This window comes from Saimiri boliviensis (genome assembly GCF_048565385.1).
Source record: "Saimiri boliviensis isolate mSaiBol1 chromosome 19 unlocalized genomic scaffold, mSaiBol1.pri SUPER_19_unloc_4, whole genome shotgun sequence".
NCBI classification, from domain to species: domain Eukaryota; kingdom Metazoa; phylum Chordata; class Mammalia; order Primates; family Cebidae; genus Saimiri; species Saimiri boliviensis.
The window spans coordinates 1,001,330-1,025,430 of NW_027412505.1; the positions used below are offsets into that span (position 1 = coordinate 1,001,330).

Consider the following 24,101-nt stretch of genomic DNA (forward strand, 5'->3'; position numbering starts at 1 on the left):
ACCCGGCGCAGGGACTCCAGCCCGGCGGCCGCCCCGGCCGGCTCGCCCAGCAAACGCTGCGGAGGCCCCTGCGCGCGTCAACCCAGCTGCGCGCCGGGGTCCCGAACTCCCCGCCCGCGGCCTGGCGCGGCGCCCTCACCTCACAGACGCTGGTGGACTTCCCGGCAAACCTCCACTTCCCACAGGCATGGCGGCCGCCACGCCCCGCGCCTCCGCCCTCCGCAGCCCGCCCGCCTGTCCTGCGTTTCCAGAAGCGCCGCGCTCACTGAGCGGCTCCCAGCGGCGGCGCCACCCTCCCCTCCCCAGCCCTCCCCTCTCCTCCCCAGCCCTCCCCTCTCCTCCCCAGCCCTCCCCAGCCCTCCCCTCCCCTCCCCAGCCCTCCCCTCCCCTCCCCAGCCCTCCCCTCCCCTCCCCTCCCCTCCCAAGCCCTCCCCAGCCCTCCCCTCCCCAGCTCTCCCCTCCCCTCCCCTCCCCAGCCTTCCCCTCCCCAGCCTTCCCCTCCCCTCCTCAGCCTTCCCCTCCCCTCCCCAGCCCTCTCCTCCCCTCCCTTCCCCTCCCCTCCCCTCCCCAGCGCTCCCCTCCCCTCCCAGGCCCTCCGCTCCCCTCCCTTCCCCTCCCCTCCCCTCCCCAGCCCTCCCCTCCCCTCTCCTCCCCAGCCCTCCCCTCCCCTCCCCAGCCCTCCCGAGCCCTCCCCTGCCCTTCCCCGCCACAGCCCCTTCCCCGCCACCGCCCCCACCGCGCTCCTCCCCTCCCCTCCCGGCCCCGCCCCTCCCCTGCCCTTCCCCTCCCCAGCCCCTCCCCCGCCCCCGCCCCCACCCCCCCCTCCCCTCCCCTCCCCAGCCCCGCCCCGCCCTTCCCCGCCCCTCCCCTCCGGCACCCCCGCTGTCTCAGCCGCCGCCCACCGCCCCCCTGCGGCCGCTTGGTCCTCTGCTCCGGCCCCGCCTCCGAGAGCCCCAGGCGCAGGCGCAGCGGGGCCTTAAAGGGGCCGCCACCTCCACGGCACAGCCGGGTTAGGGCAGAGTGGGCAGCAGCTGGAGCCGAGTCCCAGGAACAGCTGCGCTCCCAGAACGGGAGAGATCCACTCAAAGGTTGTGGGTTCCAATAGAGCAGAAGATGAAGAACAGAGGAATTAAAAGTGAGAATCCCTCCTCAGAGGGTGCCTGGGCCGTGTTCCTTGGCAGTTCGGGGGTATTTGCAGTATTGATCTGAAATGCTGCAGCTCCACGGGACGGGACGTGCTTTCGGATGCCGTCCTTGTCTTCTGCCTTAGACGCGCCCTCGGGGGCAGCCTCGGTTTCCGGCCCCGTCCATTGGCCACCTGCCCTGTCATTGCTTTGAGGGAAGAGGAAACAATTTTCAACATTGAAACTTGCCAGGGTGTCTAAGAACCTGTCTGTAGATGAGCTGCCTAAAGATCACCGGGGAAGACTTTTTTAAGGCAGATTTTCTGTTGCAAGAATTTATAATTCTCTAAATCTACGTTAAGGCCCGGAAAGAATCAAGAAAGCCTAAGGAATCTGCACATATTAAGAGTTTTTCCAAGTTTCCCAGAGAGAAGGAGGGGGCGCGTGGGGAGCAGAGGCCGTGGCAGGCAGCGGAGGCACCAGGAGCCGCCGAGTGACCTCGCCGCCCCTCCGGTCCCCTCCCCACCCACAGGCCCATGACCCGCGCCTGTGGCCTCTGCGCACCCAGACTCCGTGCATCCAGACTCCAGCTCCCCAGACTCCGTGCCCTGCAGCACCCACCAGTTCTCCGCCGTGGCAGCCTCACCGAGTAGCACCTCCTGCCCACTGCCCTGGCCACAGCCCCTGCGCCCACGGCAGCAACCCAGGTGACCATGATAGTGGTGGAGGACGCTGGTGAGTGGAAGACAGGGCAGCCCGGCCACCGGGCCTACTTTCTTGCCTTGCTGATTGTCTATTTTTATAAGATTGTCTACTTTTCTAAGAACTTTGTAAACAAAGAAACTTTTTAAAAAGGATGACTCTAATTTATATTTAATCTAAAGAAGAAGGACGTCAGGCAACTTGGGGGTTTGGGTTTTGGCTTCGTTTCTAAGTCTTCTCTTCGTTGACTTTGGGGCTCAGGTGCCCCAGATGCTTCGGGCTCCTGAGGACCTTCTGGGCCCTCACATTCATGAGGCAGCCACCTGGCGAGTCTGACAGGGCTGTCAGCGAGGCGCTGCTCCCACCTTTCTCCACGTTGGCGTCTGGCCGGGCGGGAAGGGAGAGGACACTGTGTTAAGCAGGTGCTCCAAATAACCCGATTAGCCGCTGGCAGGAGGAGCTCTGCCACATGAAGGACTTCCCCCAATGCTTCCTGGCCACGCCGGGACCTAGTGGTGGCGACCGTGGCCACAGACCTGCCGGAGCCACTGCAGCTTGCGGCGGCAGCAACCTGGCCCCCCTGCCCCGGAGAGAGACCGAGGAGCTCGGCGACCTCCTGGACCTGGGCCTTGTCCTCTCCGATCCGCTGTCCATCAGCAGTCGGCGGCCGCCACTGTACCCTTGTCAGCATCCGCGTCTTCCTCGTCGTTCCCGTCGAGCAGCGGCCCTGCCAGCGCACCCTCCACCTGCAGCTTCAGCTGTCCGGTGCCGGCAGGGCGACCCAGGCGTGGGGACCCCACGGGCGGAGGCCTCCTCTGTGGCAGAAAGTCCGCTCCCCCTCCGACGGCTTCCTTCGACCTGGAGGACATGCACAACATGAGCCCCTCTGGCGGCTCTGCGGCGGACCTGCTGCAGCCGCAGTTGGAGCCGGGGTCCACTCCACCGCTGCAGCTGCAGCTGCCAGCTGTTGGGGTGACTGGCAAGTTCGTGCTGAAGGCGTCACTCAGCGCCCCCGGGCAGCGAGTACACAGCCAGTTGTCATCAGCAGCAGCGAAGACGGCCCTGACAGCAGCCACCTGGTGGTGGTGGTGGCGGCCCCCACAACGGCGGCCCGCAGCGCCCGTACCCCCAGATCAAGCAGGAGGAGTCTCCTCGTGCACCCACTCAGGCGCTGGACCCCTCCCAGCCATGGCCACGGCGGGCTGCACACGACGTCCCCCTGGGCGGCAGCCCCCGACCCCTGGGACCTGAGGAACTGCTGAGCAGCAGGGACTGTCACCCTGCCCTGCCACTTCCCCGGCTTCCATCCCCACCCAGGGCCCGATTACCCATCCTTCCTGCCTGACCAGACTCAGCCGCAAGTCCGCCGCTCCATGACCAAGAGCTCAAGCCGCCGGGTTCCTGCCTGCCGAGGAGCCCAGGCCAAACAGGGGAAGACGATCGTGTCCCAGAAAAGCACGGCCACCCACACAAAGAGTTCCCATCCCAAGGCACACCTGCGAGCCCACACAGGTGAGAAACCTTACCACGGTGACTGCCAGGGCTGTGGATGGAAATTCGTCTGCTCAGATGAACTGACCAGGCACTACGGTAAACACACTGGGCAACGCCCGTTCCGGTGCCAGAAACGCCACCGAGCATTTTCCAGGTCAGACCACCTCGCCTTGCACATGAAGAGGCATTTTAAATCCCAGACAGTGGATATGACCCACACTGCCAAGGGAGAATTCAGGTTTTTGTTTGTTTCTTTACCTTTTCACCTGGTCTTCCCGATGAGGGGCGGAGCCCAGCCAGAAAGCACTACATTCATGGTCAGGTTCCCAGCTGAGTTAACTTGTGAGTGGATAATCAGGAAAAACGAGGAATCCAAAAGACAAAAATCAAAGAATCGATGGCGTCTGTGACTGGATCTTCTAGCATTCCAATTCTAAATCCAACTTAAATATTCCTGGACTTACAAAATGCAAGGGGGTGATTACCCCCTTTCTCTAAGCAAAGTGTAAAAAGGAATCAAGCCCCTTCTTCCGGGCCAAGAGAATTTTGAGCGTTAGCTGTCTCTTGGTCACTGGCAACAAAGAACTCCTGATTCTATCTCAGAGTGTGGCACTTTCCTTACAACTCGCTTGGTTACAACATTAGCAGTGTGAAAACAGACTAACGCCTACACACGTAGGTCTAAGTTAAATGAAAATTGACGGAAGAAGCAATGTCACGTGAACAGTAAGCCTAAGGGGGTTGAAAGCATTATATTGCTACCGGTTATATTACTACCAGTAAAGAAGAGATTTTCAAATGAAATGTATTACCAGAGATTAAAAAAAGAGAGAGAGAGACATTTCACAATAACGAAAGCATCAATCCAACAAAAAGACATGCAATCAGAAATTCGCCCAATGGCTTAACTTCAGAGTTCACAAAAAAATGGATAAAATTACAGAGAGAAATGGAGAATTCTATGAGCATGATTAGATATGTTAAAACTTTAGCAATAAATTTAAAAACTATAGAAAATTCCAACAAAGAACTAGAAAAACAAAAGCATTAACCACACAGACTTTATGTATATAAATACATATGAACATCAGTGAAAAAATATATATTGTCTCAAGTGTGAATTATACATTTACCAAGAGAAACTATATCTCAGGCCATCAAACAATACATTTGAAAATATTGAAACCATACAAGACGTATTTTCAGACCATATGAAAACGCATTAGAACTTGGTAGCAATAAGGTGATCCTGTGGACTGAATGTTTTGGTCATTCCCTAAGTTCATATATTGAAACCTAATCCCTAATGTGATGGTGTTTGGAGGTGGAGCCTTTAAGAGGTGATTAAGTCATGAGGGCAGATCCCTTATTAATTAGGTTACTGTTCTTATAAAAGGGACTTCATTCAGGTCCTTTGCCCCTTCCACCATGTAAGAACACTGAGAAAAGACACCATTTGTGAATCTGGAAACACCTGAATCACACACTCGTTCCGCTATTGTCTTGACCTTGGACTTCCCAGGCTCTGGAATTGTGAGAAATCGATTTCTTTTGTTTATAATCCACACAGACTATGGTATTCTGTTACAACAGCCGAAATGGACTAAGATACATGATTGTAAAAATACCAAGTATTTAGAAATTAAACATCAAAACTCTAAATGACAATTTTGTCAAAGTAGAAATCACAAGAGAAATTAGGAAATCCTCTAAACTGAAGGATATTAAAGTAAAATAAATCAGAATCTATGGGGTGCAGCTGAAATAATAGAGAAAAAATGACATTTTTAAGTACCTCTATTAGAAAAGAAGAAGATGTCAAATTAGTAACTTAGCTTCTGCCATAAGAAATGAAAAGGAACAGGCAGAGGAAGGAAATAATAATGAAACTGAAGTCAATTACTTAGAAAGATAAATAAAATTAACAAATCCTAAACTTGCTTGTACGGGAAAATAATCAGTAAATTTTATAAAACCCTAACTAGATTCATCAAGACAAAAAGATACAAATTAACAATAACAGGAATAAAAGAACATCAGACCACTGTGACCTTCAGGTCAAGAAAAGGAATATTAATAATTTTATGCCAATAAGCTTGACATCCAAATGAACAATTTCCTTGAGAGAGAAAATTCATGAAAACTGATCTAAGAAGAAATAGAAAATGTGACCAGCCATATATAAATTGTAGAAATTGAATTTGTAATTGAAATCCTTCCCATAGAGAATACAGAAGGTCCAGAAGGCTTTGCTGATGAATTATATGAAACACACAGTTGAAAATAGCATCAATTTTACACACACCTTTTTAGAAATTAAAGGAGGCAACTCTTTTCAACTGGATTTATGAGGCCAACATTACTCAGATTAAAAAAAGAAAATGCAGACAACAAAATTAGAAGGAAAAAAAACAAGAACAATTATTTCTCTTGAACAAAGACCAAAAATTCAGTGCAAGAAGTTAATAAATTCAAATACAAATTTAAAAAAAAAATATGTCACTCCAGATTGGTTTATGGGGAAGTGTTTGATTCAAATAAACTGCAAATTAAATAACACAACTCAATTAATACAATAAAAAACAGGCCGGGTGCAGAGGCTCACTCCTGTAATCCCAGCATTTTGGGAGGCCAAGGTGGGTGGGTCACTTGAGGTCAGGAGTTCCAGACCAGCCTGGCCAACATGGCGAAATCCTCTCTCTGCTAAAAATACAAAATTAGTCGGGCATGGTGGTGGAAGCCTGCAATCCCATGTACTCAGGAGGTTGAGGCAGGAGATCTTTTGAACCCAGGAGGCAGAGGTTGCAGTGAGCCAACATCACGTCATTGCATTCTACCTGGGCAACAAGAGCTAAGCTCTGTCTCCAAATAAAAATTAGCAAAGTAATACCATGTTCAGGCATCAATTTTTTAATTGTGTGTATAATTTCTACACTAAAGTCTACAAGCACTACCGACAGAAAGTAAAGAAGATCAAAATTAACAGATAAATTGCGTATTCAAGAAGTGGAATATCCAGTGTTATTACTTCTCCAAGACTGAGCTACTAAATTAAGTGCATTTTCAATTAAGACACCAGTGAGCTTTAAAGGAAATGTTAAAAGAAATTGGCAAGCTGAAGCTACCATTTCTATGAAAATATAAATAAGTTCGAATAGCTGAAATAATTTTAAAAAGAAGGAATTTGGAGGATGCATATTGAGTAATTTCAAGATTTACTATAAACCTCTAGTAATAAAAAGCAGTGCGACATTGTTATAAAATAGGCTTAAATCAATGGAATAGAATAAAAAGCCCATGAATAGACCCACACAGACGCGGCCGATCCCAACCGTGACATGGGGTAGGGGCGCCCTCTTGTGTTCAGACGCCTTTCCTGCTGCCGGGAGCCCAGGGAGACCCAGGGGAGGTCTCGGCTGAGCAGGTGAGGATGGAGCTAAGGGCCACCGTTCTCAGCCCTGTGGCCACAGGGGGGCGTCGCCGCGCAGCTGTCAGATTCTTCTTTTAAAAAATTATCCATGTTTCTGATTATATATAGTATATAATAAGATAACAAATTCAGGAACCATGGGAAAGTAACGTATAAAACCTTAATAGGAAGTAAAATACAGATTACAACACACTTCCATTTGATTTTTATGCAAATGCTTTATTATTCCAATATTTTTACTCACTTGCTAAATAAAGCACACAAGTCAATATGCTCAATAATTCTGTGAGTTTAAATCTTTAAAAAATGCAATGTTAGTGAAAAACCAAAACTGCTTAGTAAGGTATGTATGGCCTTGTTTATTACCTATCATAGACGTCAAGGTGCTCATAGTCAATAGCTATTTAAACTTTACACAATATTATTTTTGGCCCGATATTGATATGTTAAATGAATGTATCAGAGAATCTTATATTTATGGCATCAGGTTATATTATGTTTATGGCATCAGGCTATACAGATCTATTCAAAACCATTTTTGTCAAAGTTTAAACACTGGAACAAAAGTCAAATTGTTTCCAAGTGAGACGCAAAATGACTCTTGCTAATAGTACAGATTTTGTTTCATGGGTAATAATAAAATTTATTTTTATTTTAGATTCAGGGAGCACATGGCAGGCTTGTTAGCTGGGTACACTGCACTGCTGAGGTGTGGGGCACAGATGATCCATTGCCCAGGTAGTGAGCAGAGCACCCGGTAGGCAGTTTTCAGCTCTCACTCCCACCCTCCCTTCCCAGTGTCTATCGTTCACTTGTGTCCTTGGGTATTACTGTGTTCACGTTTTTTTTTCTTTACATGAAACCATTGAAAGCAAAAGAATGTTACTTATAGGTTACTTTGTACATTTATCATTCTATTAATACATGTCTTAAGTAATTAAGTAGCATATTAAGGCCATAAACCAAGTCATTTTCTCATACCAAAGGACTATTGTTATTCAATCATCTAGCAAATTCATTTTAATGGGTTACGTTACAGGGTTGAGGTCAGCCTACAGATACAAAATAGGTTAATTAAATTTTTTTATATCAGCTTTTAATTTTTTCATTGGAACAGGATTTGTGCGTGGGAATGCTAATGTAGCAGGCTTCGACAAATTTACAGTTTATCAAAATAAAGTTCTTAAAGAATACGATAGCATATACTTTAACTCTTATAGTACAAACCCTCATATTAATTGATGGTCACAGAAAAATACTGTAACAATGTAAAGTTTTAAAATACATCAATGATGCAAGTTTCAAACAAAACGTAGCAACCAAAATACTTAATTGTCCTTTCACCAAGCTTTTACAAACACAATCAGTCTTCACTGTCTGAGCAAATCCATTTTAGTTTCTTCATTGTGCCTTTTAACATGACATTTGTCAGGTTGTTGAATTTATACTGCAACAGTACTTTAGATGTTACCCTCACGAAATTTCCTCACTCCAGAGCTTAAATTCTTGTCTTCTTCCCAAAGCCACATCTGTCTTTTTCTAGCTCAGTGCTTTCCAGGAGTCACCAGCTGACCCTTTGAAACAGGTATCGTACTTTCACTGGCTCTTCTGCTTTCTTTTTTCTTTCTTGCACTTTGAAGAGTTCCTACTCTTCTTTCTTTCTTATTAAGGTCTTGTTGTTGGGTTCCATGTTTCAACTTAGATAAGCAAAGATTCTTGTGAGACCTTTTTCTTGTATCCAAATTAGCTTCGGTTTCCATTTCAGCATCATTACCATTGGGTTTCTCTTGAGAAGTTATTGTTCTTGCTCTTTTACTTTCTATGCTTTTGCGGCTGCCTTCATTAGAAAGGTGGATGATTTTTCACTTAGCACATAATTCACATAACTCTTCATTTACTCCATGGAATGAAATGTATCTTTCTGAGAGATTATCATAAGCAATTTCCTTTTTAAAGGCATATAAGAATTTGGATCACCAAATATTCTTTTTTTTTTTTTTTTTTTTTGAGACTGAGTTTCGCTCTTGTTACCCAGGCTGGAGTGCAATGTGCAATGGCGCGATCTCGGCTCACCGCAACCTCCGCCTCCTGGGTTCAGGCAATTCTCCTGCCTCAGCCTCCTGAGTAGCTGGGATTACAGGCACGTGCCACCATGCCCAGCTAATTTTTTTCTTTTTTGTATTTTTAGTAGAGACGGGGTTTCACCATGTTGACCAGGATGGTCTCGATCTCTTGACCTCGTGATCCACCCGCCTCGGCCTCCCAAAGTGCTAGGATTACAGGCGTGAGCCACCGCGCCCAGCCCACCAAATATTCTTTCAAAGACTTCTGCTTCTTTAAAGTTGCCATTTTCCATACAAACAGCGACAGCCTGAATTTCGATTAAATTCTCTTATTTCTTCGTGAAGTTTGTCCTGTTCCTTTTCCACTGAACCCCAGATCATCAGGGCTGTTCCAAGGGTGTCATTCGTTCATCATTTTCAAACTGTGCATCCAGGTTTTTTCCTGCTGCAATTCGTATCAAAAACTGACCTATGTGCGCAGTTCTCAATGGATAAGCGGTTGGACTGGGTGGTCCGTGAAGAACAGCCTCGGTGCTGCCGTGGGCGAGAGTCCTCGGAGCGGCTGAGAAAACAGAGCATGCAGCCTGCAGCCACGGCCTTGGCCTCGGCCACAAAGCCGGGTCCTTCCCCTGGGCGCCCCCAGCCGCGCCTGGCACCGAGCGGCCCCTCTCCGTGTCGCCCCGTTTCTGCCCGGCAGCTCCCCCATCCGCAGGGCCGCGGGCCGCGCTCGGATTCTGCGGAGCAGCGGAGGGAGGAGCGGGGGTGGGTCAGGCAGAGACCCGGAGCCGGGCTGGGCATCGGAGGGGTGAAGCGGCCTCTGGCAGCCGGGGACCCCACCCGCGGGAGGAGCGGGAAGCTCTGGAGCCGCCCCTGAGGTTTCTGTCTCCTCATCCCCTCTCCAGCCCTCCGGGCCCACCCTCCAGAAACCCGGAAAGAAGAAACGTTTTCTTCTGCTCCTTCTTCCTTTTCAGCGCCCCTGCTTCCTGTGACAGCAGTGACACGTGCGCAACTTCTTCCCGGGAAGGGCGCCCGAGGCGTGATCACGCGCTCATTTCTGGCAGAGGAACTGGGGTGTGGGGAGGGCGGAGAACATGGTGAAAAGTCCCTCTCGTGGGCAAGGCCCTCTCCAGTGACCGCCCAGTTTACCCAGGTGCGGCTGTGCGGTGGGGCCAGACCGAGGCCCGCCCAGGCATCACGGTTTATCCAGCACCCCAGGTGTCCATACCTCAGAGCCTCTGCACAGCCACTCCCCTGCCTGAAACTCATCTCCAGGGCTCCCTTCCCCGCCCCCCGCCCCACGTTCTCCTCATGCCCACCGGAGCCTGTCTCTGCACTGCCCACTTGGCACCTCCCATCCCCCTCACCCCACCCTGCTTTGTTTTTGTTCGCAACCCTTTTACTAACATTTAAGAATTCTTTACTTATTTGTTTTGAGAGACAGGGTTGTGCTGTTACCCAGGCCGGAATGCGGTGGTGCAATCTTGGCTCACCATAGCCTCAAACTCCTGGGCTCAAGTGATCCTCCCACCTCAGCCTCCGAAGTAGCTGGGACTACAGGTGTGTGCCATCACACTCGGCTAGTTTTGTATTTACTTTTGGTACAAACGGAGTCTTGATATGTTTCCCAAACTGTTCTCAAACTTCTGGCCTCAAGTGGTCCTCCTGCTTCAGCCTCCCAAAGTGCTGGGATTACATACATTTGTGCCCAGCTATGAATGTGTTTATTTTAATTGCTTATACTCTTTCTGTCCTCTAGCATACATGCTTTATGAGGACAAGGACAGTGATTTTGATTGTTCACAGCTGCCTCGAACAGTGACTGTTACTTTAAATATACTTGTTGAGTGAATAAATGAATGAATGAATGCACACATAGACTCATACACCATTGCCCACAGACAAAAAGATGTTGTCACACATATTGACACACATGCTTACTCAGACACTCTCGACACAATGACACATCCACACACAACTGACATTCTCATGCACATGCTCTTGAATGCTTTGAAAGGCCTGATCTATTTTTTTTTCTTCTCTCTCTCACTTTTTTTTTTTTTTTTTTGAAACATGGTCTTGCTGTGTCACTGAGGCTAAATTGCAGTGGTATGATCACAGTTCTCTGTAACCTTGAACTCCCAGGCTGAAGCAATCCCCCTACTCAGCTTCCCAAGTAGCCAGAACCACAGGCACCTGCCACCAGGCTCATTAACTTTTTAGTGTATTGTAGAGATCGGGTCTCGCCATGTTGCCCAGGCTGCTTTCAAATACCTGGCCTAAAGTGGTCCTCCCAGCTCAGCCTCTAAAAGCTCTGGGATTGGATATGAGTCACCTCAGCCAGTCTTGAAGTTTAATTTTCATTCAACATGACGTTGTGAACATTTCTCATGTGATTATGTAGTATTAGCTTTAATTTTTTCTTCCAAGTTATTTTAAAAATTTCAGAGTCCAAAAGTTGGAAAGAATATAATTGTCACCATAGATCTAATTATTTCCTTTGTGTATGTAATAAATTATATGTCCACGATTTTTGCTGAAACATTAGGCAATCACTTGCCAACAGCATGACCTTCATTTCTAAATACTTTGGTGGTCATCTCTTAAAAAATAACATGTTTCCGACAACAGTATTATTATTACACTGAAGAGAGTTACTACAATTCCCTAATATTACAGAATTTCAAAGTGATGTGAAATTGCCTTAACCATTTCCCGCGCGTCTTTCTAGTGGAGGTGAGCAGCGCTTGGGAGCTCCAGCCCTCTCCGAGTTTCTGTTCTCCCTGCAACTTCTCTCTCCAGCCCCTTGAGACCAACATTCAGGGAAACTGAAAAGTAGGAAAATTTTCTTCTACTCTCCATTGCTCAGTTGTATTTTTTTTTTAGGGTCCCATTTACTTAGTTTTCTTTTATTTGGGAAAAACACCTCCACGTCCACATAATATTCCAAGGTGCGGAGATATATATTGGCATTATGAAATCTGAGCACAGCTCCCCTGGGCCTTGGTCCCCTCAGCAGGGCAGAAGAGGGCTCCTGTGCTGGGATCCACGGGGGACCCAGAAGTGGCACCCCCTGAAGAAGGCATCAGGGTAGACCTGAGACCTAAAATGAGCTCACTTCCTTTCCTTGGGGTCAAGAATCAATCCTCTAAGAAGCCCGCTGTGTCAGGAACTGCAAACTGTCATCAGGTGGTCAAGAAAGGTCCACACAGCACGGAGACCCAACCACTCCACCATCCTCACTTCCATGGACAGAGCCCAGGTGAGAGCCACCCCTTCTCCTCCTTCCCTGTCTCCCACAGCCTCAGCACCATCGTCTTCCTCAAGCCCACCACGACTGAGCTTATCACGCCCTCTCCCTGTTTGTGTCAGTCACGCTGGGTCCCCCACATACTCTGCACTTGAATCCACGAGGCTCTGCACACTCCTCTTCTGTCCACATCATCCTCCCTCCCCAACTCCACAAATCTTCCCACTGCACCCCCTGGAATTCTCAGTCCATGATCAGCAAAACCTCCACATTCTCTCTCAGGATGTCCCTGCACCTCGCAGCTCCAGCAGAAACCTGGGTTTCCCGGAGGACACAGAACCTTGTGTCCTCCTTGAAAATTTGAAGTTTAAAACTATGGACTGCTTCACGAACTTGCATGTCACCCTTGTGTAGGGACCATGTCCTTGTGTGTTCCTTGAAAATTCTGGACATTAGACATTGTCAGATGGATAGATTGCAAAACCTTTCTCTCACTTTGTAGCTTGTCTGTTCACTCCGATAATAGTTTCTTTTGCTGTGCAGGAGCACTTTTATTTAATTAGATCTCATTTGCTAATTTTGGCTTTTGTTGCAATTGCTTTTGACATTTCCTTCATGAAATTGTTGACTTTTCCTACGTCCTGAATGCTATTGCCTAGATTTTCTTCTAGAGTTTTTATAGTTTTGTGTTTTACAATTATGTCTTTAATCCATCGTAGTTAATTTTTGTCTAAGGTGTAAGGAAGGGGTCCAGTTTCAATTTTTTGCATATGGCTAGCCAGTTCTCCCAGCACCATTTATTAAATAAGAAATCTTTTCCCGGTTGCTTGTTTTGGTAAGTTGGTCAAAGATCACATAGTTGTAGATGTGTGGTCTTATTTCTGAGTTCTCTGTTCTGCTCCATTTGTCCATGTGTCTGTTTTTGTGCCAGCACCCTGCTGTTTTGGTTACTGGCCTTGTAGTACAATGTGAAGTCAAGTAGCATGATGCCTCCAGCTTTGTTCTCTTTGCTTAGGATCATCTTGGCTATACAAGCTCTCTTTTTAGTTCCATATGAATTTTAAAGTAGTTTCTTCTAATCCTGTGAGAGATGTCAGTTTCATGAAAACAGCATTGAATCTATAAATTACTTTGGGCAGTGTGGCCATTTTCACGATATTGATTCTTCCTATCCATGAGCATGGAGTGTTTTTCCATCTGTTCGTATCCTCTCCCATTTCCTCGAGCAGCGATTTGTCATTCTCCTTGAAGAGGTCCTTCAATTCCGTCGTTAGCTGTATTCCCAGGCATCTTATTCTGTCTGTTTGTTTGTTTTGACATGGCGTTTTGCTCTTGTTCCGCAAGCTGGAGTGCAATGGCACCATCTCAGCTCACTGCAACCTCCCAGGTTCAATCGATTAACCTGCCTCAGCCTCCTGAGTACCCAGGATTACAGGTGCATGCCACCATGCCCAGCTAATTTTTGCATTTTTAGGAGAAACTGGATTTCACCAAGTTAGCCAAGGTGGTCTCAAATGAGATCTCAGGTGATCTGCCGGCTTCAGCATCCCAAGTGCTGGAATTACCGGCATGAGCCACCACACCTGGCCCTCTTATTCTGTTTGCAGCAATTGTGAATAGGAGTTTATTTATTATTTGACTCACCGCTTTTGTATTGTTGTTGTATATAAATGCTTGTGACTTTTGCACATTGATTTTTGTATCCTGAGACTTTACTGAAGTTGCTTATCAGCTTAAGAAGCCTTTCTGCTGAGACAATCAGGATTTCTAGATACAAAATCATGTCATTTGCAAAGACAATTTGACTTCCTCTCTTTTTATCTGAATATCCTTCCTTTCTCTGACCTGATTGCTCCTGCCAGAACTTCCAACACCATGTTGAAGAGGAGCAGTGAGAGAGGCCATCCTTGTCTTATGCTGATGTTAAAGGGAAATGCTTCCAGCTTTTGCCCATTCAGTATGATATCAGTTGTGGGTTTGTCATAGGTGGCTACTATTATTTTGAGGTATGTTCCTTCAATACCTAGTTTGTTGAGAGTTTAAAAATATGGACTGCTTCACGAACTTTCATGTCACCCTTGTGTAGGGACCATGCTGATCTTCTGTGTATCATTCCAGTTTTATTCTGCATGCTGCCAACGTGAAAAATGATCACAAGCTCTTAAAAGTGGAGATAACTGAAGAAATGTAGGTGAGAGGGAGTGTTGGATTTCATCTACATCTGGTGAAATGGGACCGTCTCTGTCTTTTATTCTTTAATGAAGTGGTAAAATGCATTCCAGATAAGTTAAAGTATTCTTGTATTCCTGGAATACATAACCTGGGCAGGATTTTTAAATTGTTTATAGCTCATTGGTGGACACCGTCTACTGCTGTTTTTCTCAGTATCTTTATGTCTAATTGCTTAGAAGTGCCTATCCTATCATACTTTTCTCTTATCTATTCTCTAGCTGGCTTTAGGATCAGTGTTATTGGTGCCTAAACAATAATGAGTTTTCTAGCTCTCTCTATGTTTCCTTATTCTCTTGGATATTATGTATAAGTTCAGTAAACTTCATTGAAGATTTGGTCAAACTTATTTTCAAAACAGCCTGGATATGCCTGAAGGGAAAAAAAGTTTTAAAACCATTTTAACTTCTTTACTGATAGTAAGTTCTTCCCGTTGGTATAATCTTGTTCATCATTTCAAAATTATTTAAACCTCTACTATATCATTACTGGCATATTTATCTGTCATAATGCCATTTTATTCAGAATTACCATTTCCTGTTTTGTCTCCATCCAAAGTAACAGCTGCTTTTGGCAGGCTGGGCCCTCAACGGTGGCAGCTGCCAGGTCAGCCTTGTCACCAAGGTGGTGATGCGATTGCTGTGCCCATGCAGTGTCCATCCCAGCCACCACGGCCACTTTGTGCAGGGACTCCATGAGCAAGCCCTGTGTGGCTGAGTGGCATCACCCGTCAAGCCATCTCACCAACCTGATCACAGAGAGCCCCATCCTCAAAAGACCCTCTAGTAAGCATCCACACACAACCACTATCTTCACACATTCTCTGTGTAGTAAGAGGTCTATGAGTACCTCTCTCCTCTAAATACCAATTTTTTAACTCTGTTTTCCCCAAGTTCGTGACTTGCCAGCCAAGCCCAGAGCCACTGCCCATGACTCATTCATTCATGCACTCCTGGGGCATCACTTCACATCCTTCACCTCCCATAGGCTTCTCTGTATTTTGATTCCTGGTTCCTAGCTCGACATCCATTCCCAAAGCTTTTGTGGTGTCAGCTCCCAAGCCGACTGCTCTTGTCGTCAATTATCCTCTTTATATGTACTTATTTCCTGGAAAAATTGCACCGATTTTTCAATGCAGCATTTGCAAGGATGTGCAGTAGGAGCAATTCTTCTTATTGTAGATAGAATTGCTTCAAAACATCAGAAATGTATATTTGAGTGAAGGACAACATGCATGGAGAAAAGAGAATAATCCTCAAGTGGGCAGCGGATTTTCACAAAGTGAACCCTGCGGCAAACAACACCCACATCCAACCACAGCAATCACAGCCCCAGGGAAACACTTTTGGGTCCTACTCAGCCATAAACCACCCTCCCCCACCCCAGAGGAGCCACTCTTGATTTCTAACACAAATTTGTTCTTCAGGTTCTGGCCGAATGGCATTACACAGTCACCATCACGCCCCTGGGGCTCATCATCTCTGTCTGTGGTCATAGGCTAGTCATTCTCAAGGCTGTCAAATGCTGCACTTTATAAATAGGTTACACTTCCTGTCCCTTCACTGTTGATAGACGATTGTGTTATATCCAGATTTTACAAATCGTGCTGCTTTGAATACTTTCATGTATTTTAGCACACACATACATGTGCTTCTATTGGTTTATAACCAAGAGTGCAATTGCTGGGTCATAAGGGAGTAGATGCTTGGCTTAGTCTCTCAATGAACAAGTTTCTAGTCATAAACAAACAGTAGAGGAGGGTAAATCTCTTACTTTAGAAATTATTCAGATAATAAATGAGGAAGGAATGAGATACTGAGACTATAAAAACTGTTTTGCAACCCATAAGGAATTAACAGATTTAGCCATTGAACAGCAATGGCAATTAACAACACAATAAAGAAAAAAAAAGCTAATGTTAGGTTCTTCCTCTTGATGGAAGAACGCAGTAGAGTACCAGCAGACAAGAGCAAGTGAAAAGGAAATCAAGCCTGAACTAAGCTAACCTCCATAGCCAGTCACCGACTTCGAGGCAATACAAACCATAGAAATACATAGCCAACTACACCTTGGGGAGCAGTCAGCAAAACGCACACTGTGGGAAACTCTACCACAGAATACATATTTTGAGAAATAATCTACAGAATAAAGGAGAACAAAAGCATAGTTCTAAAGGTAAAACTAAATTATAATTTGGGATTATAAAAATATAAAATACAACAAGAAAGGATGACCCTAAAAGTCAGGATGTGTTTTTATTTGGGGGAGGAAAGAGTTTATTGCTGAGCTGGGGCAAATGATGGAGCTTTTGGTTTGCCCTGCAAACATCTATCCCTGGTGGCTAATGGGCATTTACTTGTTATTAAAGTACACAAATTTTAGACAGTTTTTTTTCCCCTCTGGAGTCCTACATTTTATGACACAAAGCCTACTGAAAAAAATAATTCAGAGAGTATAGTTACTGTTTGGAACAAAGCCTCTTCCTCATCCTGCTCTCTGGACACTGAGCACCCAGAACAACCAGCAGCCCAGGGACCCCCAGCCAGGGTGACCTCACTTCTAAGTGTGCATGCAGTGCACATCACCAGAGGCCATGCACAGGTCTACTCCTTGACTCCTGGAAAAACCTGCGAGGACAGGGCTGAGGGGAAGCCTTCCCCGCGGTCTGCAGGCTCTTGGCTATCAGTGTAGATAAAATGGGTCCTCACCTCTCCACAGGTGCCTTTATGGCCAGAGCCTCCTCTCTGCATGGGGTGGAAGCCCGGGCTCTTCTCCTGAACACGGTGACATGGATCACCCCAAAGGTGGAGATGACACCATTCCTCCCCCAGCAACCTCACGCTTCTTTTGCTTTACAGGAAAGTTGACACAGGCTGGTGTCCACTGAAGAAGTCCCAGGTGCCTAGGAAGGAGAGGGCTGTGCATGATCTGCAAAAGGAAGTGCGTGGACCACCAGGTGGTGCTGCTGCGCTGCTCCTGCTCCCAGGAGGTGGACGCCCAGGATGGGCTTTCAGGTGGGGAGGGGGACGTCATTGCTCAACCTCCAGGTTCCAAGTAGAAACCTCCCTGCCCAACCCATCTTGTTCTCCCTGAATCCTCAGCGCTAATGAGGACTGTCTCCTTCTCACCTCCCTGGACGGGGCTTTCTATCACTGGAAAGTGGATGTGATTTCTAGTTTCAGCATGTCCTGGCTTATTGTGCTGCCAGGAAAATAAAATCAAAATACATGTTGCATAAATAATAAATTACACTATTGCAGTGACAGAACGCAGAGTGGTGGCTGAGTGAGGGAAAGGGGTGAGGGTGGGAGGCAAGGACTAAATAGAAACGGGATGAAAGAAGTTTTTAGGGAAAGGAACTGTTCTCTACAGTGCCACAGTTCAGGGGTGACTGGGCGGTGGGAATTGAGGGGAGAGGAGGGTCTGAGGGGTGACAGGGCAGAGAGAAGGGCTGGGGAAGCAGGGCCTGAGGAAAAGGAGCAGGGGAAGGACACTAAAGCAGAGGAGGAGCCTAGCAGGGGGTTCTTTGCATTCAGTGTTTCTCTACTGGGTAGTGCCCTAGGTTCACCACTATAAATAATTACTGATATTCACCAAACAGCACAACTAAAACTGGTGAATTTTGTTACATGTAAATGCCCTAATAAGAAAAAAAAAAAAAAGAGGGAGGAAGAAGGCAAAAATAAAGATCATCAAAACCATAAAATTCATTTACTTGGGGGCTTGCACTACATATTATTTTAAAGGAAATTTGACAGGCTGAAGGGAAATGATACTAGATGTTGACCCAGATACAGAGAAAGGAAGAATTAAAAACAGAAACGAGGCACATATACGTATCACATACACACTCACTCAATTTCCTGAGGACATATGGCTGCTTGTCTAAAACAGAAAGTATTACACTGTATCATTGAGTTTATAATGCATATTGATATAATACATACAAGAATAATAGCGTAATGGTAGGTTCAATAAAACTACGCTGTTACCAATGTCCTTTATTTCCTTGGACGTAGTTTAATATGACCTGAACTTCACTGTGAAAAGTCAAGGAATAGGGTTTTCACTCTTACAACAATAAAAAATTAGTGGAAAGAAGTGTAGCTAAAAGCCATCAGGATAATTAAAACCATCAACTAAAAAATGTTTGACATATACGAAAGTAGCAAAGGAGGAAACGAAACAAAAATATGAGACAAATTGGAAACAAACAGCAAAATGGCAGACCGAAATCCAACCGTGGTAAGCGAAGAAATGACACGACCTGAGTCACATTAGCAGGACTGGCGAGCACCGTGGGGAGAAGAGACACGGGCAGGAAGTGAGGGACGGTGTTAGTGCCACAATTCAGGAGCGACAGGGTGGCAGGGACTGCAGGAGAGGAGGATGTGAGGGATGAGAGGGGCAGAGAGAAGGACTGGAGAAGCAGGAGGGGAGGAGAGGGAGAGGAAAGAATTCTAAAGCGGTGCAAGAGCCCAGCCGGGGTTCTCTGCATTCGGTATTGAATACATCTTGTGGGAATGCCTAAAAACTAATGGCCTCCCCATGATTTAAAAAAAAAAAAAAAAGTTACAACGATACCAAGTGTCCAAATAAAATATGCACACTGCTTAGATGTGCCTCGTTCACGAAAGCAGGCAGCGCTGGAGCATCGGGGAAGAGCAGTGGGACTGCCCGGAGCACTCGCAATGCTCAGGTGGTGACTACAGGCTCCTGCCATGTACGGGAACGCACCCTGCTTCTTTATATTCAGTAGATGTTCTGGACGCACAGGGGGAAATGCCAGCTAGGGAATGAAGATTGTTTTACATGCAACAACCCAGAGTCACAGATCCAGTCCGGGAAAGTAAAACTTAGAAGCTTTGAGAGTTTAATTGCAATGCTGTTTTCACACAGGTCTTTTATTGATTGGAATCTTAATCATTCAGGGATTACCAATATTGTGCTACCTGCTGTATTAATAAACTAAAAGGAAACTCGTCTCCATGTGAATCTCTATCCGGTGACTTCAGACAAGACTTCACCAGGTTTGAAGAGAAAACCCCTCTTTACGCCTTCACTCCCAGGGCGAGCTCACTCTCCGGCATCAGGTCATCCTGGTGAGTTTCTTTGTACAGGAGTCGGAGGGGAGAGCCACGGGGTGGGAGGCCCCCGTCCGGACGGGGATTCCAGGACGAGAAGGCAAGGGGCAGGGGCTGCGCGCAGCCTGGGGGTCGCTCCCTGGTTTCCACAGACAGATCCTTGCCCAGGCCTCAGGCAGACAGTGTGACAAAGAGCCTCTGTGTAGGAGGAGAGGGATCGGAACAGAGTCCCAGGGGCCGGGTGTGGCTCTCAGGGTCTGGGCTCCGAAGGCCGCGTCTGCACCGGGGAGGCGCAGCGTTGGCGATCCCCACTCCCCTGAGCCTCACTTCTCCCCACCCGTGTCTGCCCCTTCTTCCAGGACACTCTCGACGCGTCCCCAGTTCCCACTCCCACTGGGCGATCTGCGTCTCCGGTCCCGGTTCTGAAGTCCCCAGTCACCCCCGGACTCAGGTTCTCCCAGACGCCGAGGATGGGTCCGTGGCGCCCGAACCCTCCTCCTGCTGCTCTCGGGACACGGACCGAGACACGGGCGGGTGAGTGCGGGGTCTGGAGGGAAACGGCCTCTGCGGGCAGGAGCCAGGGGCCTGCTGGCGGGGGCGCAGCACCCGGGAGCCGCGCGGGAGGAGGGTCGGGCGGGTCTCAGCCCCTCCTCGCCCCCAGGCTCCCGCTCCGTGAGGTGTTTCCGCACCGCCGCGTCCCGGCCCCGCCGCGGGGAGTCCAAGTACCTCGAAATCGGCTACGTGGACGACACGCAGTGCGTGCGGATGGACAGCAGCCCCGCGAGCCCGAGGATGGAGCCGCGGGCACCGTGGGGGGAGCAGGCGGGGTCGGACATTGGGACCCGGAGGCTCGGAGGGTCAAGGCCAGGCGGGGACTTTCCGAGGAACCTTTGGACCCTGCTTCGCTGCTTCGACCAGAGCGAGGCCCGTGAGTGACCCCGGCCGGGGCGCAAGTCACGACCCCTCCCCCTCCCCGGCGACGCCGGGTTCCCTCGAGTCTCAGGTCCGAGACCCACCCCGAGGCCGCGGGACCCCCCAGACCTCCGACCCGGGAGAGCCCCAAGCGCCTTTACACCGTTCATTTTCAGGGGATTCCGGGACGAGAAGGGAAGGGGAAGGGGCTGCGCGCAGCCTGGGGGTCTCTCCCTGGTTTCCACACACAGATGCCTGGCCAGGCCCCAGGCACGCAGTGTGACCAAGAGGCTCCAAAGTCCTCGCGGGGTGGGTGGGGCGGGCGCGGGGCTGCCCTGGGCGGGGCCAGGGTCTCAGGCCGTCTGGTCGGTGACTGGCTGCCGCGTGGGGCCCGAGGGGGCCTCCTCCGCGGGTGTGACCCGCAAGCCTAGGACGCCGAGAACGTCACTGCCCCGAACGAGGACCCGCGCTCCTGGACCTCAGATCACCCAGCGCGAGTGGGAGGTGGGCCGTTCGGCGAAGAGGGCGAGACCCTACTTCGAGACTGAGCGCCTGGAGCGCCGCCACAGATAACTGGAGAACGGGGAGGAGACGCGGCGGCGCGGGGTCCCAGGGGCCCTGGGGAGCCTTCCCCACTTCCTATAGCTCTCCCGGGACGGTCTCCCCGAGGACGGGAGGAAAATAGGATCACAGAGACCATCGCCCTCCCTTGCATGGAGCATGGCATGAGTTTTCCTGAGATTCCTTTGAGGGCTCCCTCTGCTCTCTAGGACAATTAAGGGATGGCGTCTCTCAGGAAATGGAGGGGAAGAGTGTCCCTGGAATACTGATCAGGGACTCCCCTTGAACCCTGCATCCATCTTGAGCTTTGTGACTTTTTTCCTCAGGCCTTGTTCTCTGCCTCACACTCAGTGTGTTTGAAGGTCTGATTTCAGCTTTTGTGAGTCCCTCGACCTCCACTCAGATCAGGACCAGAAGTCGCTGTTCCTCCCTCAGAGACTAGAACTTTCCAAGGAATAAGAGATTATCCCAGGGTCCTGCGTCCAGGCTGGTGTCTGGATTCTGTGCTTTCTTCCACACCCCAGGTGTCCATTCTCAGGACGATCACAAGGACGCTGCTGGGGTGTCCCATGAGAGATGTGAAGTGCCTGACCTGGCAGCGGGATGGGCAGGACCAAACTCAGGGCACAGCTTGTGGAGATCGGGCCAGCAGGGGATGGAACCTTCCAGAAGTGGGCGGCCGTGGTAGTGCCTTCTGGAAAAAAGCAGATACACATGCCATGTGCAGCATGAGGGGCTGCCAGAGCCCCTCACTCTGAGGTGGGGTGAGGAGGGGGATGAGGGTCACATCTCTTCTCAGAGAAAGCAGAAGCCCTTCTGGAGCCTTCCAGCAGGGTCAGGGCGGAGGCCTAGGGTCAGGGACCCTCACCTTTCTCTCCTTTCCCAGGGCCATCTCCCCAGCCCACCATCCCCATTGTGGCCATTGGTGCTGGCCTAGCTGTCCCAGGAACTCTGGTCCCTGGAGCTGTGGTTGCTGCTTTGATGTGGAGGAGGAGGAACTTAGGTAGGGAAGGGCTGAGGGGTGGGGTCTGGGTTTTCTTGTCCCATGGCAGTTTCAAGCCCCAGGTAGAAGTGGTCCCTGCCTGGTTACTGGGAAGCACCATCCACACATGGGCCGACCCTGCCTGGGGCCCTGTGTGCCAGCACTTGGTCTTCTGTGAAGCACATGTGACAGTGAAGGACAGATTCATCACCTTGGTGATTGTGGTGTTGGGGTCCTGATTTCAGCATTCATGAGTCAGGGGAAGGTCCTTGCTAAGGACAGACCTTAGGAGGGTGGGTGGTGCAGGACACACACCTGCTTTCCTCATGTTTTCTGATCCTGCCCTAGGTTCTGAGTCATAATTCTGGAAACTTCTCTGGGGTCCAAGACTAGGAGGCTCCTCTAAGATCTCACGGCCCAGCCTCCTCTCTATACCCTCACAGGACATGTTCTTCCCACAAGTGGAAAAAGAGGGCGTGAATCTCAGGTTGTATATAAGTGGGGGGGCAGGCATGTGGAGGAGCCCACCCACACCACAAGTCCTCCTGTCCCACGGGTCCTGCAGCCTCTGGCCAGGTCCTGTGCTTCTTCCACTCCAGGCACCAGCAGTGCCCAGGACTCTGACATGTCTCTCATGACTCCTAAAGGTGAGACTCTGGGGGTCTCAAGTGGGTGGGGGCGGGGCAGAGGGGAAAGGACTGGGTAAGGGAGATTCTTTGATTGGGCCGTTTCGAGTGTGTGGCTGTTCAGAGTGTCATCACTTACCATGACTGACTTGAATTGCTTCATTGTTTTCTGTAGCCTGAGACAGCTGCCTTGTGTGGGACGGAGATACAGGATTTCTTCACACCCCCCCTCTTTGTGACTTCAAGAGCCTCTGGCATCTCTTTCTGCAAAGGCATCTGAATGTGTCTGTGTCACTGTTAGCATGATGTCAGGAGGTGGAGAGACAGCCCACCCCGTGCCCACTGTGACCCCTGTCCCCACGCTGACCTGTGTCCCTCCCCAGTCGTCTTTCCTGTGCTAGAGACTCAGGGATGGGCATCTCCATCTCTGTCTCAACTTCATGGTGCACTGAGCTGCAGCCTCTTACTTCCCTACTGAAAATAAGAACCTGAATATAAATTTGTTTTCTCAAATATTTGCCATGAGAGGTTAAGGAGTTAATTAAATAAGTCAATTCCTAAAATTTGAGAGAGGAAATAAAGACCTGAGAATCTTCCAGAACCTGCGTGTTTGCTGTGCCGAGTTTGTTGCAGGCGGGGGTGGGGAGGGCTGTGAGGAGCCGAGTGTGGATGGGGCCTGGGCCCAGTTGCGGTTCAGTCCATCATGGGCTTCATGTGGTCAGTCTTCAGCTGGGTTAGCTTCACGGCTCCACTGTCCTTGTCCCTTCAGTGGAAACTTGTCCAGTTGGAGCTGTGATCACAGAGGGTCAGACATCACCCAGGGTCTCCCCTGCACACAGGAGTCTCTGCACTTTCTGAGACAAATGTTCAGACCATTTCAGCTCCTGCCCTTCTTCCAGGGCTCCTCTTCCACTCTGCTCTCCTGCCCTCTGCCTGCGCTGGTTCCAGTATTCTTGCTGCTGGCTCCAATACCCAACTCATGACTCTAATCAGAGTCTAATTTAGATGTAGGTTTGTTTGTGAAATTGGACCCATCCCCAAGAACTGTTCTTCCCTGAAGAGAGAAGGCTGATGGTGAGCTGCAGTGTTGGGGGGAGGGTTGGTGTGGGAGGAGACATGGGGGAGGGGGCCATACAAACAGCCCTGCTGAGAAAAGCACAGGTGGCCTCGATGTCAGTGTGAGGGGACCTTGTGCTGTAGTTGCCACAAAACAGCATTTGGCCTGAGGTTATGTTAATAAAGCTATTGCCTTTAGAACAGGGAGGTCCCCTGCAGTGATCACTCATTCAACTGTCCTTGGTTGTGGGTCAGACACAGGACAGAATGGTTCTGCATCTGGTGAACATAATTGAAGTCAAATGAGAAAAATCTCTTACCTTGTGGAGCATGTGTTCCAGTGGGAAGAGGCAGATGATGGATACACTGCAGCCAGAGCAAAGAAAGAAAGTGCTAGAAGGTGGTGAGTGCTGTGAGGCAGGTGAGCCAGGGTGTGGGGAGTGGGGACAGGGAAGGCGGCTGTTGTGCTGGGTGGACAGCGTGTGCCACATTGCAAAGGTGACCTTTTAGGAAAGAGTTGGCCACAAGGATGTCTGGGGATGTCCTTTCCCAACAGGGGAACCTCCAGTTCAAATGCACTAGTGCAAGAGG

At 49.0% G+C, this 24,101-nt stretch overlaps 1 non-coding gene and 2 pseudogenes across 1 annotated transcript; 1 reads left to right on the forward strand and 2 right to left on the reverse strand.

Annotated features, from left to right (window-relative positions):
* Positions 1 to 1,800: 1,800 nt before the first annotated feature.
* Positions 1,801 to 3,730, forward strand: LOC141583342 (Krueppel-like factor 4 pseudogene; annotated as a pseudogene).
* Positions 3,731 to 7,739: 4,009 nt separating this feature from the next.
* LOC141583349 (telomeric repeat-binding factor 1-like) lies at positions 7,740 to 9,345 on the reverse strand (annotated as a pseudogene).
* A 4,756-nt stretch (positions 9,346 to 14,101) lies between these two features.
* LOC141583373 (U6 spliceosomal RNA) lies at positions 14,102 to 14,209 on the reverse strand. The gene has a single exon (XR_012516028.1). It is a non-coding gene; the product is annotated as a U6 spliceosomal RNA (small nuclear RNA).
* Positions 14,210 to 24,101: the final 9,892 nt, after the last annotated feature.